At 48.3% G+C, this 10000-nt stretch overlaps 25 non-coding genes and 16 pseudogenes across 25 annotated transcripts; all 41 read right to left on the bottom strand.

Annotated features, from left to right (window-relative positions):
• Positions 1–52: 52 nt before the first annotated feature.
• LOC135759496 (5S ribosomal RNA) lies at positions 53–171 on the bottom strand (annotated as a pseudogene).
• Positions 172–296: 125 nt separating this feature from the next.
• Positions 297–415, bottom strand: LOC135759912 (5S ribosomal RNA). Its single transcript, XR_010537181.1, has one exon. It is a non-coding gene; the product is annotated as a 5S ribosomal RNA (ribosomal RNA).
• A 125-nt stretch (positions 416–540) lies between these two features.
• Positions 541–659, bottom strand: LOC135759578 (5S ribosomal RNA). The gene has a single exon (XR_010536858.1). It is a non-coding gene; the product is annotated as a 5S ribosomal RNA (ribosomal RNA).
• Positions 660–788: 129 nt separating this feature from the next.
• LOC135759413 (5S ribosomal RNA) lies at positions 789–907 on the bottom strand (annotated as a pseudogene).
• Positions 908–1027: 120 nt separating this feature from the next.
• Positions 1028–1146, bottom strand: LOC135759324 (5S ribosomal RNA; annotated as a pseudogene).
• Positions 1147–1271: 125 nt separating this feature from the next.
• Positions 1272–1390, bottom strand: LOC135759849 (5S ribosomal RNA). The gene has a single exon (XR_010537120.1). It is a non-coding gene; the product is annotated as a 5S ribosomal RNA (ribosomal RNA).
• A 121-nt stretch (positions 1391–1511) lies between these two features.
• On the bottom strand, positions 1512–1630 carry LOC135759780 (5S ribosomal RNA). Its single transcript, XR_010537054.1, has one exon. It is a non-coding gene; the product is annotated as a 5S ribosomal RNA (ribosomal RNA).
• Positions 1631–1751: 121 nt separating this feature from the next.
• LOC135759741 (5S ribosomal RNA) lies at positions 1752–1870 on the bottom strand. The gene has a single exon (XR_010537015.1). It is a non-coding gene; the product is annotated as a 5S ribosomal RNA (ribosomal RNA).
• Positions 1871–1995: 125 nt separating this feature from the next.
• On the bottom strand, positions 1996–2114 carry LOC135759566 (5S ribosomal RNA). Its single transcript, XR_010536847.1, has one exon. It is a non-coding gene; the product is annotated as a 5S ribosomal RNA (ribosomal RNA).
• A 121-nt stretch (positions 2115–2235) lies between these two features.
• LOC135759325 (5S ribosomal RNA) lies at positions 2236–2354 on the bottom strand (annotated as a pseudogene).
• Positions 2355–2474: 120 nt separating this feature from the next.
• LOC135759291 (5S ribosomal RNA) lies at positions 2475–2593 on the bottom strand (annotated as a pseudogene).
• Positions 2594–2734: 141 nt separating this feature from the next.
• Positions 2735–2853, bottom strand: LOC135759494 (5S ribosomal RNA; annotated as a pseudogene).
• A 125-nt stretch (positions 2854–2978) lies between these two features.
• LOC135759900 (5S ribosomal RNA) lies at positions 2979–3097 on the bottom strand. The gene has a single exon (XR_010537170.1). It is a non-coding gene; the product is annotated as a 5S ribosomal RNA (ribosomal RNA).
• Positions 3098–3222: 125 nt separating this feature from the next.
• Positions 3223–3341, bottom strand: LOC135759555 (5S ribosomal RNA). The gene has a single exon (XR_010536836.1). It is a non-coding gene; the product is annotated as a 5S ribosomal RNA (ribosomal RNA).
• Positions 3342–3470: 129 nt separating this feature from the next.
• Positions 3471–3589, bottom strand: LOC135759411 (5S ribosomal RNA; annotated as a pseudogene).
• Positions 3590–3709: 120 nt separating this feature from the next.
• LOC135759439 (5S ribosomal RNA) lies at positions 3710–3828 on the bottom strand (annotated as a pseudogene).
• A 126-nt stretch (positions 3829–3954) lies between these two features.
• Positions 3955–4073, bottom strand: LOC135759889 (5S ribosomal RNA). Its single transcript, XR_010537159.1, has one exon. It is a non-coding gene; the product is annotated as a 5S ribosomal RNA (ribosomal RNA).
• Positions 4074–4194: 121 nt separating this feature from the next.
• Positions 4195–4313, bottom strand: LOC135759983 (5S ribosomal RNA). The gene has a single exon (XR_010537251.1). It is a non-coding gene; the product is annotated as a 5S ribosomal RNA (ribosomal RNA).
• A 121-nt stretch (positions 4314–4434) lies between these two features.
• LOC135759414 (5S ribosomal RNA) lies at positions 4435–4553 on the bottom strand (annotated as a pseudogene).
• A 116-nt stretch (positions 4554–4669) lies between these two features.
• On the bottom strand, positions 4670–4788 carry LOC135759171 (5S ribosomal RNA). Its single transcript, XR_010536726.1, has one exon. It is a non-coding gene; the product is annotated as a 5S ribosomal RNA (ribosomal RNA).
• Positions 4789–4913: 125 nt separating this feature from the next.
• Positions 4914–5032, bottom strand: LOC135759100 (5S ribosomal RNA). Its single transcript, XR_010536657.1, has one exon. It is a non-coding gene; the product is annotated as a 5S ribosomal RNA (ribosomal RNA).
• Positions 5033–5157: 125 nt separating this feature from the next.
• Positions 5158–5276, bottom strand: LOC135759544 (5S ribosomal RNA). The gene has a single exon (XR_010536825.1). It is a non-coding gene; the product is annotated as a 5S ribosomal RNA (ribosomal RNA).
• A 121-nt stretch (positions 5277–5397) lies between these two features.
• LOC135759525 (5S ribosomal RNA) lies at positions 5398–5516 on the bottom strand (annotated as a pseudogene).
• Positions 5517–5642: 126 nt separating this feature from the next.
• On the bottom strand, positions 5643–5761 carry LOC135759877 (5S ribosomal RNA). The gene has a single exon (XR_010537148.1). It is a non-coding gene; the product is annotated as a 5S ribosomal RNA (ribosomal RNA).
• A 125-nt stretch (positions 5762–5886) lies between these two features.
• LOC135759499 (5S ribosomal RNA) lies at positions 5887–6005 on the bottom strand. Its single transcript, XR_010536813.1, has one exon. It is a non-coding gene; the product is annotated as a 5S ribosomal RNA (ribosomal RNA).
• A 129-nt stretch (positions 6006–6134) lies between these two features.
• Positions 6135–6253, bottom strand: LOC135759410 (5S ribosomal RNA; annotated as a pseudogene).
• A 120-nt stretch (positions 6254–6373) lies between these two features.
• LOC135759406 (5S ribosomal RNA) lies at positions 6374–6492 on the bottom strand (annotated as a pseudogene).
• A 126-nt stretch (positions 6493–6618) lies between these two features.
• Positions 6619–6737, bottom strand: LOC135759865 (5S ribosomal RNA). Its single transcript, XR_010537136.1, has one exon. It is a non-coding gene; the product is annotated as a 5S ribosomal RNA (ribosomal RNA).
• Positions 6738–6862: 125 nt separating this feature from the next.
• On the bottom strand, positions 6863–6981 carry LOC135759854 (5S ribosomal RNA). Its single transcript, XR_010537125.1, has one exon. It is a non-coding gene; the product is annotated as a 5S ribosomal RNA (ribosomal RNA).
• A 121-nt stretch (positions 6982–7102) lies between these two features.
• LOC135759091 (5S ribosomal RNA) lies at positions 7103–7221 on the bottom strand. The gene has a single exon (XR_010536649.1). It is a non-coding gene; the product is annotated as a 5S ribosomal RNA (ribosomal RNA).
• A 121-nt stretch (positions 7222–7342) lies between these two features.
• On the bottom strand, positions 7343–7461 carry LOC135759441 (5S ribosomal RNA; annotated as a pseudogene).
• Positions 7462–7577: 116 nt separating this feature from the next.
• On the bottom strand, positions 7578–7696 carry LOC135759170 (5S ribosomal RNA). The gene has a single exon (XR_010536725.1). It is a non-coding gene; the product is annotated as a 5S ribosomal RNA (ribosomal RNA).
• A 125-nt stretch (positions 7697–7821) lies between these two features.
• LOC135759099 (5S ribosomal RNA) lies at positions 7822–7940 on the bottom strand. The gene has a single exon (XR_010536656.1). It is a non-coding gene; the product is annotated as a 5S ribosomal RNA (ribosomal RNA).
• Positions 7941–8065: 125 nt separating this feature from the next.
• LOC135759796 (5S ribosomal RNA) lies at positions 8066–8184 on the bottom strand. Its single transcript, XR_010537070.1, has one exon. It is a non-coding gene; the product is annotated as a 5S ribosomal RNA (ribosomal RNA).
• A 125-nt stretch (positions 8185–8309) lies between these two features.
• Positions 8310–8428, bottom strand: LOC135759098 (5S ribosomal RNA). The gene has a single exon (XR_010536655.1). It is a non-coding gene; the product is annotated as a 5S ribosomal RNA (ribosomal RNA).
• A 121-nt stretch (positions 8429–8549) lies between these two features.
• Positions 8550–8668, bottom strand: LOC135759524 (5S ribosomal RNA; annotated as a pseudogene).
• A 125-nt stretch (positions 8669–8793) lies between these two features.
• On the bottom strand, positions 8794–8912 carry LOC135759875 (5S ribosomal RNA). The gene has a single exon (XR_010537146.1). It is a non-coding gene; the product is annotated as a 5S ribosomal RNA (ribosomal RNA).
• Positions 8913–9041: 129 nt separating this feature from the next.
• LOC135759409 (5S ribosomal RNA) lies at positions 9042–9160 on the bottom strand (annotated as a pseudogene).
• Positions 9161–9280: 120 nt separating this feature from the next.
• Positions 9281–9399, bottom strand: LOC135759235 (5S ribosomal RNA; annotated as a pseudogene).
• Positions 9400–9525: 126 nt separating this feature from the next.
• Positions 9526–9644, bottom strand: LOC135759843 (5S ribosomal RNA). The gene has a single exon (XR_010537114.1). It is a non-coding gene; the product is annotated as a 5S ribosomal RNA (ribosomal RNA).
• Positions 9645–9769: 125 nt separating this feature from the next.
• Positions 9770–9888, bottom strand: LOC135759830 (5S ribosomal RNA). The gene has a single exon (XR_010537102.1). It is a non-coding gene; the product is annotated as a 5S ribosomal RNA (ribosomal RNA).
• Positions 9889–10000: the final 112 nt, after the last annotated feature.

Below are 10000 nucleotides of genomic sequence, written 5' to 3'. Positions count from 1 at the left end.
GAAAAAATGACATAAATAAATATTTAATTAAATAAATATTTAATTAATTAAATGCTTACAGAACCTGGTATTCCCAGGCGATCTCCCATCCAAGTACTAACCAGTCCCGACCCTGCTTGGCTTCCGAGATCAGACGAGAGCGGGCGTGCTCAGGGTGGTGTGGCCGTAAGCGAGTGCAGACTCGAATCGAGAGACACTTCAAAACTAATGTGGCAACGCCATGCCATGGGAGAACGCTTACAGAAAGGACGCATTCATGGGAAAATATGACATAAAATTTTTTTTTATTAATTAAATGCTTACAGCACCTGGTATTCCCAGGCGGTCTCCCATCCAAGTACTAACCAGGCCCGACCCTGCTTGGCTTCCGAGATCAGACGAGAGCGGGCGTGCTCAGGGTGGTGTGGCCGTAAGCGAGTGCGGACTTGATTCGAGAGACACTTCAAAACTAATGTGGCAACGCCATGCCATGGGAGAACGCTTACAGAAAGGACGCATTCATGGGAAAAAATGACATAAAAAAATTATTAATTAATTAAATGCTTACAGCACCTGGTATTCCCAGGCGGTCTCCCATCCAAGTACTAACCAGGCCCAACCCTGCTTGGCTTCCGAGATCAGACGAGAGCGGGCGTGCTCAGGGTGGTGTGGCCGTAAGCGAGTGCTGACTCGCTTCGATAGACACTTCAAGACTTATGTGGCAACGCCATGACATCAGTGAACACTAACAGAAAGATCGCATTCATGGGAAAAAATGACATAAATAATTAATTAATTAATTAATTAAATGCTTACAGAACCTGGTATTCCCAGGCGGTCTCCCATCCAAGTACTAATCAGGCCCGACCCTGCTTGGCTTCCGAGATCAGACGAGAGCGGGCTTGCTCAGGGTGGTGTGGCCGTAAGCGAGTGCTGACTCGATTCGAGAGACACTTAAAAACTAATGTGGCAACGCCATGCCATGGGAGAACGCTTACAGAAAGGACGCATTCATGGGAAAAATGACATAAATAATTAATTAATTAAATGCTTACAGCACTAGGTATTCCCAGGCGGTCTCCCATCCAAGTACTAACCAGGCCCGACCCTGCTTGGCTTCCGAGATCAGACGAGAGCGTGCGTGCTCAGGGTGGTGTGGCCGTAAGCGAGTGCTGACTCGCTTCGATAGACACTTCAAGACTTATGTGGCAACGCCATGACATCAGTGAACGCTTACAGAAAGATCGCATTCATGGGAAAAAATGACATAAATAAATTTTTAATTAATTAAATGCTTACAGCACCTGGTACTCCCAGGCGGTCTCCCATCCAAGTACTAACCAGGCCCGACCCTGCTTGGCTTCCGAGATCAGACGAGAGCGGGCGTGCTCAGGGTGGTGTGGCCGTAAGCGAGTGCCGACTCGATTCGATAGACACTTCAAGACTTATGTGGCAACGCCATGACATCAGTGAACGCTTACAGAAAGAACGCATTCATGGGAAAAAATGACATAAATAATTAATTAATTAAATGCTTACAGCACCAGGTATTCCCAGGTGGTCTCCCATCCAAGTACTATCCAGGCCCGACCCTGCTTGGCTTCCGAGATCAGACGAGAGCGGGCGTGCTCAGGGTGGTGTGGCCGTAAGCGAGTGCCGACTCGATTCGATAGACACTTCAAAACTTATGTGGCAACGCCATGACATCAGTGAACGCTTACAGAAAGAACGCATTCATGGGAAAAAATGACATAAATAATTAATTAATTAAATGCTTACAGCACCAGGTATTCCCAGGCGGTCTCCCATCCAAGTACTAACCAGGCCCGACCCTGCTTGGCTTCCGAGATCAGACGAGAGCGGGCGTGCTCAGGGTGGTGTGGCCGTAAGCGAGTGCTGACTCGCTTCGATAGACACTTCAAGACTTATGTGGCAACGCCATGCCATGGGAGAACGCTTACAGAAAGGACGCGTTCATGGGAAAAAATGACATAAAAAAATTATTAATTAATTAAATGCTTACAGCACCTGGTATTCCCAGGCGGTCTCCCATCCAAGTACTAACCAGGCCCAACCCTGCTTGGCTTCCGAGATCAGACGAGAGCGGGCGTGCTCAGGGTGGTGTGGCCGTAAGCGAGTGCTGACTCGCTTCGATAGACACTTCAAGACTTATGTGGCAACGCCATGACATCAGTGAACGCTTACAGAAAGATCGCATTCATGGGAAAAAATGACATAAATAATTAATTAATTAAATGCTTACAGAACCTGGTATTCCCAGGCGGTCTCCCATCCAAGTACTAACCAGGCCCGACCCTGCTTGGCTTCCGAGATCAGACGAGAGCGGGCTTGCTCAGGGTGGTGTGGCCGTAAGCGAGTGCTGACTTGATTCGAGAGACACTTCAAAACTAATGTGGCAACGCCATGCCATGGGAGAACGCTTACAGAAAGGACGCATTCATGGGAAAAATGACATAAATAATTAATTAATTAAATGCTTACAGCACCAGGTATTCCCAGGCGGTCTCCAAACCAAGTACTAACCAGGCCCGACCCTGCTTGGCTTCCGAGATCAGACGAGAGCGGGCGTGCTCAGGGTGGTGTGGCCGTAAGCGAGTGCTGACTCGATTCGAGAGACACTTCAAAACTAATGTGGCAACGCCATGCCATGGGAGAACGCTTACAGAAAGGACGCATTCATGGGAAAAAATGACATAAATAAATATTTAATTAAATAAATATTTAATTAATTAAATGCTTACAGAACCTGGTATTCCCAGGCGATCTCCCATCCAAGTACTAACCAGTCCCGACCCTGCTTGGCTTCCGAGATCAGACGAGAGCGGGCGTGCTCAGGGTGGTGTGGCCGTAAGCGAGTGCAGACTCGAATCGAGAGACACTTCAAAACTAATGTGGCAACGCCATGCCATGGGAGAACGCTTACAGAAAGGACGCATTCATGGGAAAATATGACATAAAATTTTTTTTTATTAATTAAATGCTTACAGCACCTGGTATTCCCAGGCGGTCTCCCATCCAAGTACTAACCAGGCCCGACCCTGCTTGGCTTCCGAGATCAGACGAGAGCGGGCGTGCTCAGGGTGGTGTGGCCGTAAGCGAGTGCGGACTTGATTCGAGAGACACTTCAAAACTAATGTGGCAACGCCATGCCATGGGAGAACGCTTACAGAAAGGACGCATTCATGGGAAAAAATGACATAAAAAAATTATTAATTAATTAAATGCTTACAGCACCTGGTATTCCCAGGCGGTCTCCCATCCAAGTACTAACCAGGCCCAACCCTGCTTGGCTTCCGAGATCAGACGAGAGCGGGCGTGCTCAGGGTGGTGTGGCCGTAAGCGAGTGCTGACTCGCTTCGATAGACACTTCAAGACTTATGTGGCAACGCCATGACATCAGTGAACGCTAACAGAAAGATCGCATTCATGGGAAAAAATGACATAAATAATTAATTAATTAATTAATTAAATGCTTACAGAACCTGGTATTCCCAGGCGGTCTCCCATCCAAGTACTAATCAGGCCCGACCCTGCTTGGCTTCCGAGATCAGACGAGAGCGGGCTTGCTCAGGGTGGTGTGGCCGTAAGCGAGTGCTGACTCGATTCGAGAGACACTTAAAAACTAATGTGGCAACGCCATGCCATGGGAGAACGCTTACAGAAAGGACGCATTCATGGGAAAAATGACATAAATAATTAATTAATTAAATGCTTACAGCACTAGGTATTCCCAGGCGGTCTCCCATCCAAGTACTAACCAGGCCCGACCCTGCTTGGCTTCCGAGATCAGACGAGAGCGTGCGTGCTCAGGGTGGTGTGGCCGTAAACGAGTGCTGACTCGATTCGAGAGACACTTCAAGGCTAATGTGGCAACGCAATGACATCGGTAAATGGTTACAGAAAGGACGCATTCATGGGAAAAAATGACATAAAAAAAATAATTAATTAATTAAATGCTTACAGCACCTGGTATTCCCAGGCGGTCTCCCATCCAAGTACTAACCAGGCCCGACCCTGCTTGGCTTCCGAGATCAGACGAGAGCGGGCGTGCTCAGGGTGGTGTGGCCGTAAGCGAGTGCTGACTCGCTTCGATAGACACTTCAAGACTTATGTGGCAACGCCATGACATCAGTGAACGCTTACAGAAAGATCGCATTCATGGGAAAAAATGACATAAATAATTAATTAATTAAATGCTTACAGCACCAGGTATTCCCAGGCGGTCTCCCGTCCAAGTACTAACCAGGCCCGACCCTGCTTGGCTTCCGAGATCAGACGAGAGCGGGCGTGCTCAGGGTGGTGTGGCCGTAAGCGAGTGCCGACTCGATTCGATAGACACTTCAAGACTTATGTGGCAACGCCATGACATCAGTGAACGCTTACAGAAAGAACGCATTCATGGGAAAAAATGACATAAATAATTAATTAATTAAATGCTTACAGCACCAGGTATTCCCAGGCGGTCTCTCATCCAAGTACTAACCAGGCCCGACCCTGCTTGGCTTCAGAGATCAGACGAGAGCGGGCGTGCTCAGGGTGGTGTGGCCGTAAGCGAGTGCGGACTTGATTCGAGAGACACTTCAAAACTAATGTGGCAACGCCATGCCATGGGAGAACGCTTACAGAAAGGACGCATTCATGGGAAAAATGACATAAATAATTAATTCATTTCTTACAGCACCAGGTATTCCCAGGCGGTCTCCCATCCAAGTACTAACCAGGCCCGACCCTGCTTGGCTTCCGAGATCAGACGAGAGCGGGCGTGCTCAGGGTGGTGTGGCCGTAAACGAGTGCTGACTCGATTCGAGAGACACTTCAAGGCTAATGTGGCAACGCAATGACATCGGTAAATGGTTACAGAAAGGACGCATTCATGGGAAAAAATGACATTAAAAAATAATTCATTAATTAAATGCTTACAGCACCTGGTATTCCCAGGCGGTCTCCCCTCCAAGTACTAACCAGGCCCGACCCTGCTTGGCTTCCGAGATCAGACGAGAGCGGGCGTGCTCAGGGTGGTGTGGCCGTAAGCGAGTGCTGACTCGCTTCGATAGACACTTCAAGACTTATGTGGCAACGCCATGCCATGGGAGAACGCTTACAGAAAGGACGCATTCATGGGAAAAAATGACATAAAAAAATTATTAATTAATTAAATGCTTACAGCACCTGGTATTCCCAGGCGGTCTCCCATCCAAGTACTAACCAGGCCCAACCCTGCTTGGCTTCCGAGATCAGACGAGAGCGGGCGTGCTCAGGGTGGTGTGGCCGTAAGCGAGTGCTGACTCGCTTCGATAGACACTTCAAGACTTATGTGGCAACGCCATGACATCAGTGAACGCTTACAGAAAGATCGCATTCATGGGAAAAAATGACATAAATAATTAATTAATTAAATGCTTACAGAAACTGGTATTCCCAGGCGGTCTCCCATCCAAGTACTAACCAGGCCCGACCCTGCCTGGCTTCGGAGATCAGACGAGAGCGGGCGTGCTCAGGGTGGTGTGGCCGTAAGCGAGTGCAGACTCGATTCGAGAGACACTTCAAAACTAATGTGGCAACGCCATGCCATGGGAGAACGCTTACAGAAAGGATGCATTCATGGGAAAATATGACATAAAAAAAAATTTTTATTAATTAAATGCTTACAGCACCTGGTATTCCCAGGCGGTCTCCCATCCAAGTACTAACCAGGCCCGACCCTGCTTGGCTTCCGAGATCAGACGAGAGCGGGCGTGCTCAGGGTGGTGTGGCCGTAAGCGAGTGCGGACTTGATTCGAGAGACACTTCAAAACTAATGTGGCAACGCCATGCCATGGGAGAACGCTTACAGAAAGGACGCATTCATGGGAAAAAATGACATAAAAAAATTATTAATTAATTAAATGCTTACAGCACCTGGTATTCCCAGGCGGTCTCCCATCCAAGTACTAACCAGGCCCAACCCTGCTTGGCTTCCGAGATCAGACGAGAGCGGGCGTGCTCAGGGTGGTGTGGCCGTAAGCGAGTGCTGACTCGCTTCGATAGACACTTCAAGACTTATGTGGCAACGCCATGACATCAGTGAACGCTTACAGAAAGATCGCATTCATGGGAAAAAATGACATAAATAAATAATTAATTAATTAATTAAATGCTTACAGAACCTGGTATTCCCAGGCGGTCTCCCATCCAAGTACTAATCAGGCCCGACCCTGCTTGGCTTCCGAGATCAGACGAGAGCGGGCTTGCTCAGGGTGGTGTGGCCGTAAGCGAGTGCTGACTCGATTCGAGAGACACTTAAAAACTAATGTGGCAACGCCATGCCATGGGAGAACGCTTACAGAAAGGACGCATTCATGGGAAAAATGACATAAATAATTAATTAATTAAATGCTTACAGCACTAGGTATTCCCAGGCGGTCTCCCACCCAAGTACTAACCAGGCCCGACCCTGCTTGGCTTCCGAGATCAGACGAGAGCGGGCGTGCTCAGGGTGGTGTGGCCGTAAATGAGTGCTGACTCGATTCGAGAGACACTTCAAGGCTAATGTGGCAACGCAATGACATCGGTAAATGGTTACAGAAAGGACGCATTCATGGGAAAAAATGACATAAAAAAAATAATTAATTAATTAAATGCTTACAGCACCTGGTATTCCCAGGCGGTCTCCCATCCAAGTACTAACCAGGCCCGACCCTGCTTGGCTTCCGAGATCAGACGAGAGCGGGCGTGCTCAGGGTGGTGTGGCCGTAAGCGAGTGCTGACTCGCTTCGATAGACACTTCAAGACTTATGTGGCAACGCCATGACATCAGTGAACGCTTACAGAAAGATCGCATTCATGGGAAAAAATGACATAAATAAATTTTTAATTAATTAAATGCTTACAGCACCTGGTATTCCCAGGCGGTCTCCCATCCAAGTACTAACCAGGCCCGACCCTGCTTGGCTTCCGAGATCAGACGAGAGCGGGCGTGCTCAGGGTGGTGTGGCCGTAAGCGAGTGCCGACTCGATTCGATAGACACTTCAAGACTTATGTGGCAACGCCATGACATCAGTGAACGCTTACAGAAAGAACGCATTCATGGGAAAAAATGACATAAATAATTAATTAATTAAATGCTTACAGCACCAGGTATTCCCAGGCGGTCTCCCGTCCAAGTACTATCCAGGCCCGACCCTGCTTGGCTTCCGAGATCAGACGAGAGCGGGCGTGCTCAGGGTGGTGTGGCCGTAAGCGAGTGCCGACTCGATTCGATAGACACTTCAAAACATATGTGGCAACGCCATGACATCAGTGAACGCTTACAGAAAGAACGCATTCATGGGAAAAAATGACATAAATAATTAATTAATTAAATGCTTACAGCACCAGGTATTCCCAGGCGGTCTCTCATCCAAGTACTAACCAGGCCCGACCCTGCTTGGCTTCGGAGATCAGACGAGAGCGGGCGTGCTCAGGGTGGTGTGGCCGTAAGCGAGTGCGGACTTGATTCGAGAGACACTTCAAAACTAATGTGGCAACGCCATGCCATGGGAGAACGCTTACAGAAAGGACGCATTCATGGGAAAAATGACATAAATAATTAATTAATTTCTTACAGCACCAGGTATTCCCAGGCGGTCTCCCATCCAAGTACTAACCAGGCCCGACCCTGCTTGGCTTCCGAGATCAGACGAGAGCGGGCGTGCTCAGGGTGGTGTGGCCGTAAACGAGTGCTGACTCGATTCGAGAGACACTTCAAGGCTAATGTGGCAACGCAATGACATCGGTAAATGGTTACAGAAAGGACGCATTCATGGGAAAAAATGACATTAAAAAATAATTAATTAATTAAATGCTTACAGCACCTGGTATTCCCAGGCGGTCTCCCCTCCAAGTACTAACCAGGCCCGACCCTGCTTGGCTTCCGAGATCAGACGAGAGCGGGCGTGCTCAGGGTGGTGTGGCCGTAAGCGAGTGCTGACTCGCTTCGATAGACACTTCAAGACTTATGTGGCAACGCCATGCCATGGGAGAACGCTTACAGAAAGGACGCATTCATGGGAAAAAATGACATAAAAAAATTACTAATTAATTAAATGCTTACAGCACCTGGTATTCCCAGGCGGTCTCCCATCCAAGTACTAACCAGGCCCAACCCTGCTTGGCTTCCGAGATCAGACGAGAGCGGGCGTGCTCAGGGTGGTGTGGCCGTAAACGAGTGCTGACTCGATTCGAGAGACACTTCAAGGCTAATGTGGCAATGCAATGACATCGGTAAATGGTTACAGAAAGGACGCATTCATGGGAAAAAATGACATTAAAAAATAATTAATTAATTAAATGCTTACAGCACCTGGTATTCCCAGGCGGTCTCCCCTCCAAGTACTAACCAGGCCCGACCCTGCTTGGCTTCCGAGATCAGACGAGAGCGGGCGTGCTCAGGGTGGTGTGGCCGTAAGCGAGTGCTGACTCGCTTCGATAGACACTTCAAGACTTATGTGGCAACGCCATGACATCAGTGAACGCTTACAGAAAGATCGCATTCATGGGAAAAAATGACATAAATAATTAATTAATTAAATGCTTACAGAAACTGGTATTCCCAGGCGGTCTCCCATCCAAGTACTAACCAGGCCCGACCCTGCCTGGCTTCGGAGATCAGACGAGAGCGGGCGTGCTCAGGGTGGTGTGGCCGTAAGCGAGTGCAGACTTGATTCGAGAGACACTTCAAAACTAATGTGGCAACGCCATGCCATGGGAGAACGCTTACAGAAAGGACGCATTCATGGGAAAAAATGACATAAAAAAATTATTAATTAATTAAATGCTTACAGCACCAGGTATTCCCAGGCGGTCTCCCATCCAAGTACTAACCAGGCCCAACCCTGCTTGGCTTCCGAGATCAGACGAGAGCAGGCGTGCTCAGGGTGGTGTGGCCGTAAGCGAGTGCTGACTCGCTTCGATAGACACTTCAAGACTTATGTGGCAACGCCATGACATCAGTGAACGCTTACAGAAAGATCGCATTCATGGGAAAAAATGACATAAATAAATAATTAATTAATTAATTAAATGCTTACAGAACCTGGTATTCCCAGGCGGTCTCCCATCCAAGTACTAATCAGGCCCGACCCTGCTTGGCTTCCGAGATCAGACGAGAGCGGGCTTGCTCAGGGTGGTGTGGCCGTAAGCGAGTGCTGACTCGATTCGAGAGACACTTAAAAACTAATGTGGCAACGCCATGCCATGGGAGAACGCTTACAGAAAGGACGCATTCATGGGAAAAATGACATAAATAATTAATTAATTAAATGCTTACAGCACTAGGTATTCCCAGGCGGTCTCCCATCCAAGTACTAACCAGGCCCGACCCTGCTTGGCTTCCGAGATCAGACGAGAGCGGGCGTGCTCAGGGTGGTGTGGCCGTAAACGAGTGCTGACTCGATTCGAGAGACACTTCAAGGCTAATGTGGCAACGCAATGACATCGGTAAATGGTTACAGAAAGGACGCATTCATGGGAAAAAATGACATAAAAAAAATAATTAATTAATTAAATGCTTACAGCACCTGGTATTCCCAGGCGGTCTCCCATCCAAGTACTAACCAGGCCCGACCCTGCTTGGCTTCCGAGATCAGACGAGAGCGGGCGTGCTCAGGGTGGTGTGGCCGTAAGCGAGTGCTGACTCGCTTCGATAGACACTTCAAGACTTATGTGGCAACGCCATGACATCAGTGAACGCTTACAGAAAGATCGCATTCATGGGAAAAAATGACATAAATAAATTTTTAATTAATTAAATGCTTACAGCACCTGGTATTCCCAGGCGGTCTCCCATCCAAGTACTAACCAGGCCCGACCCTGCTTGGCTTCCGAGATCAGACGAGAGCGGGCGTGCTCAGGGTGGTGTGGCCGTAAGCGAGTGCCGACTCGATTCGATAGACACTTCAAGACTTATGTGGCAACGCCATTACATCAGTGAACGCTTACAGAAAGAACGCATTCATGGGAAAAAATGACATAAATAATTAA

The sequence above is a fragment of the Paramisgurnus dabryanus genome, chromosome 9 (assembly GCF_030506205.2).
Source record: "Paramisgurnus dabryanus chromosome 9, PD_genome_1.1, whole genome shotgun sequence".
Taxonomy (NCBI): Eukaryota; Metazoa; Chordata; class Actinopteri; order Cypriniformes; family Cobitidae; genus Paramisgurnus; species Paramisgurnus dabryanus.
This window is presented reverse-complemented; position numbering and strand designations above follow the sequence as displayed.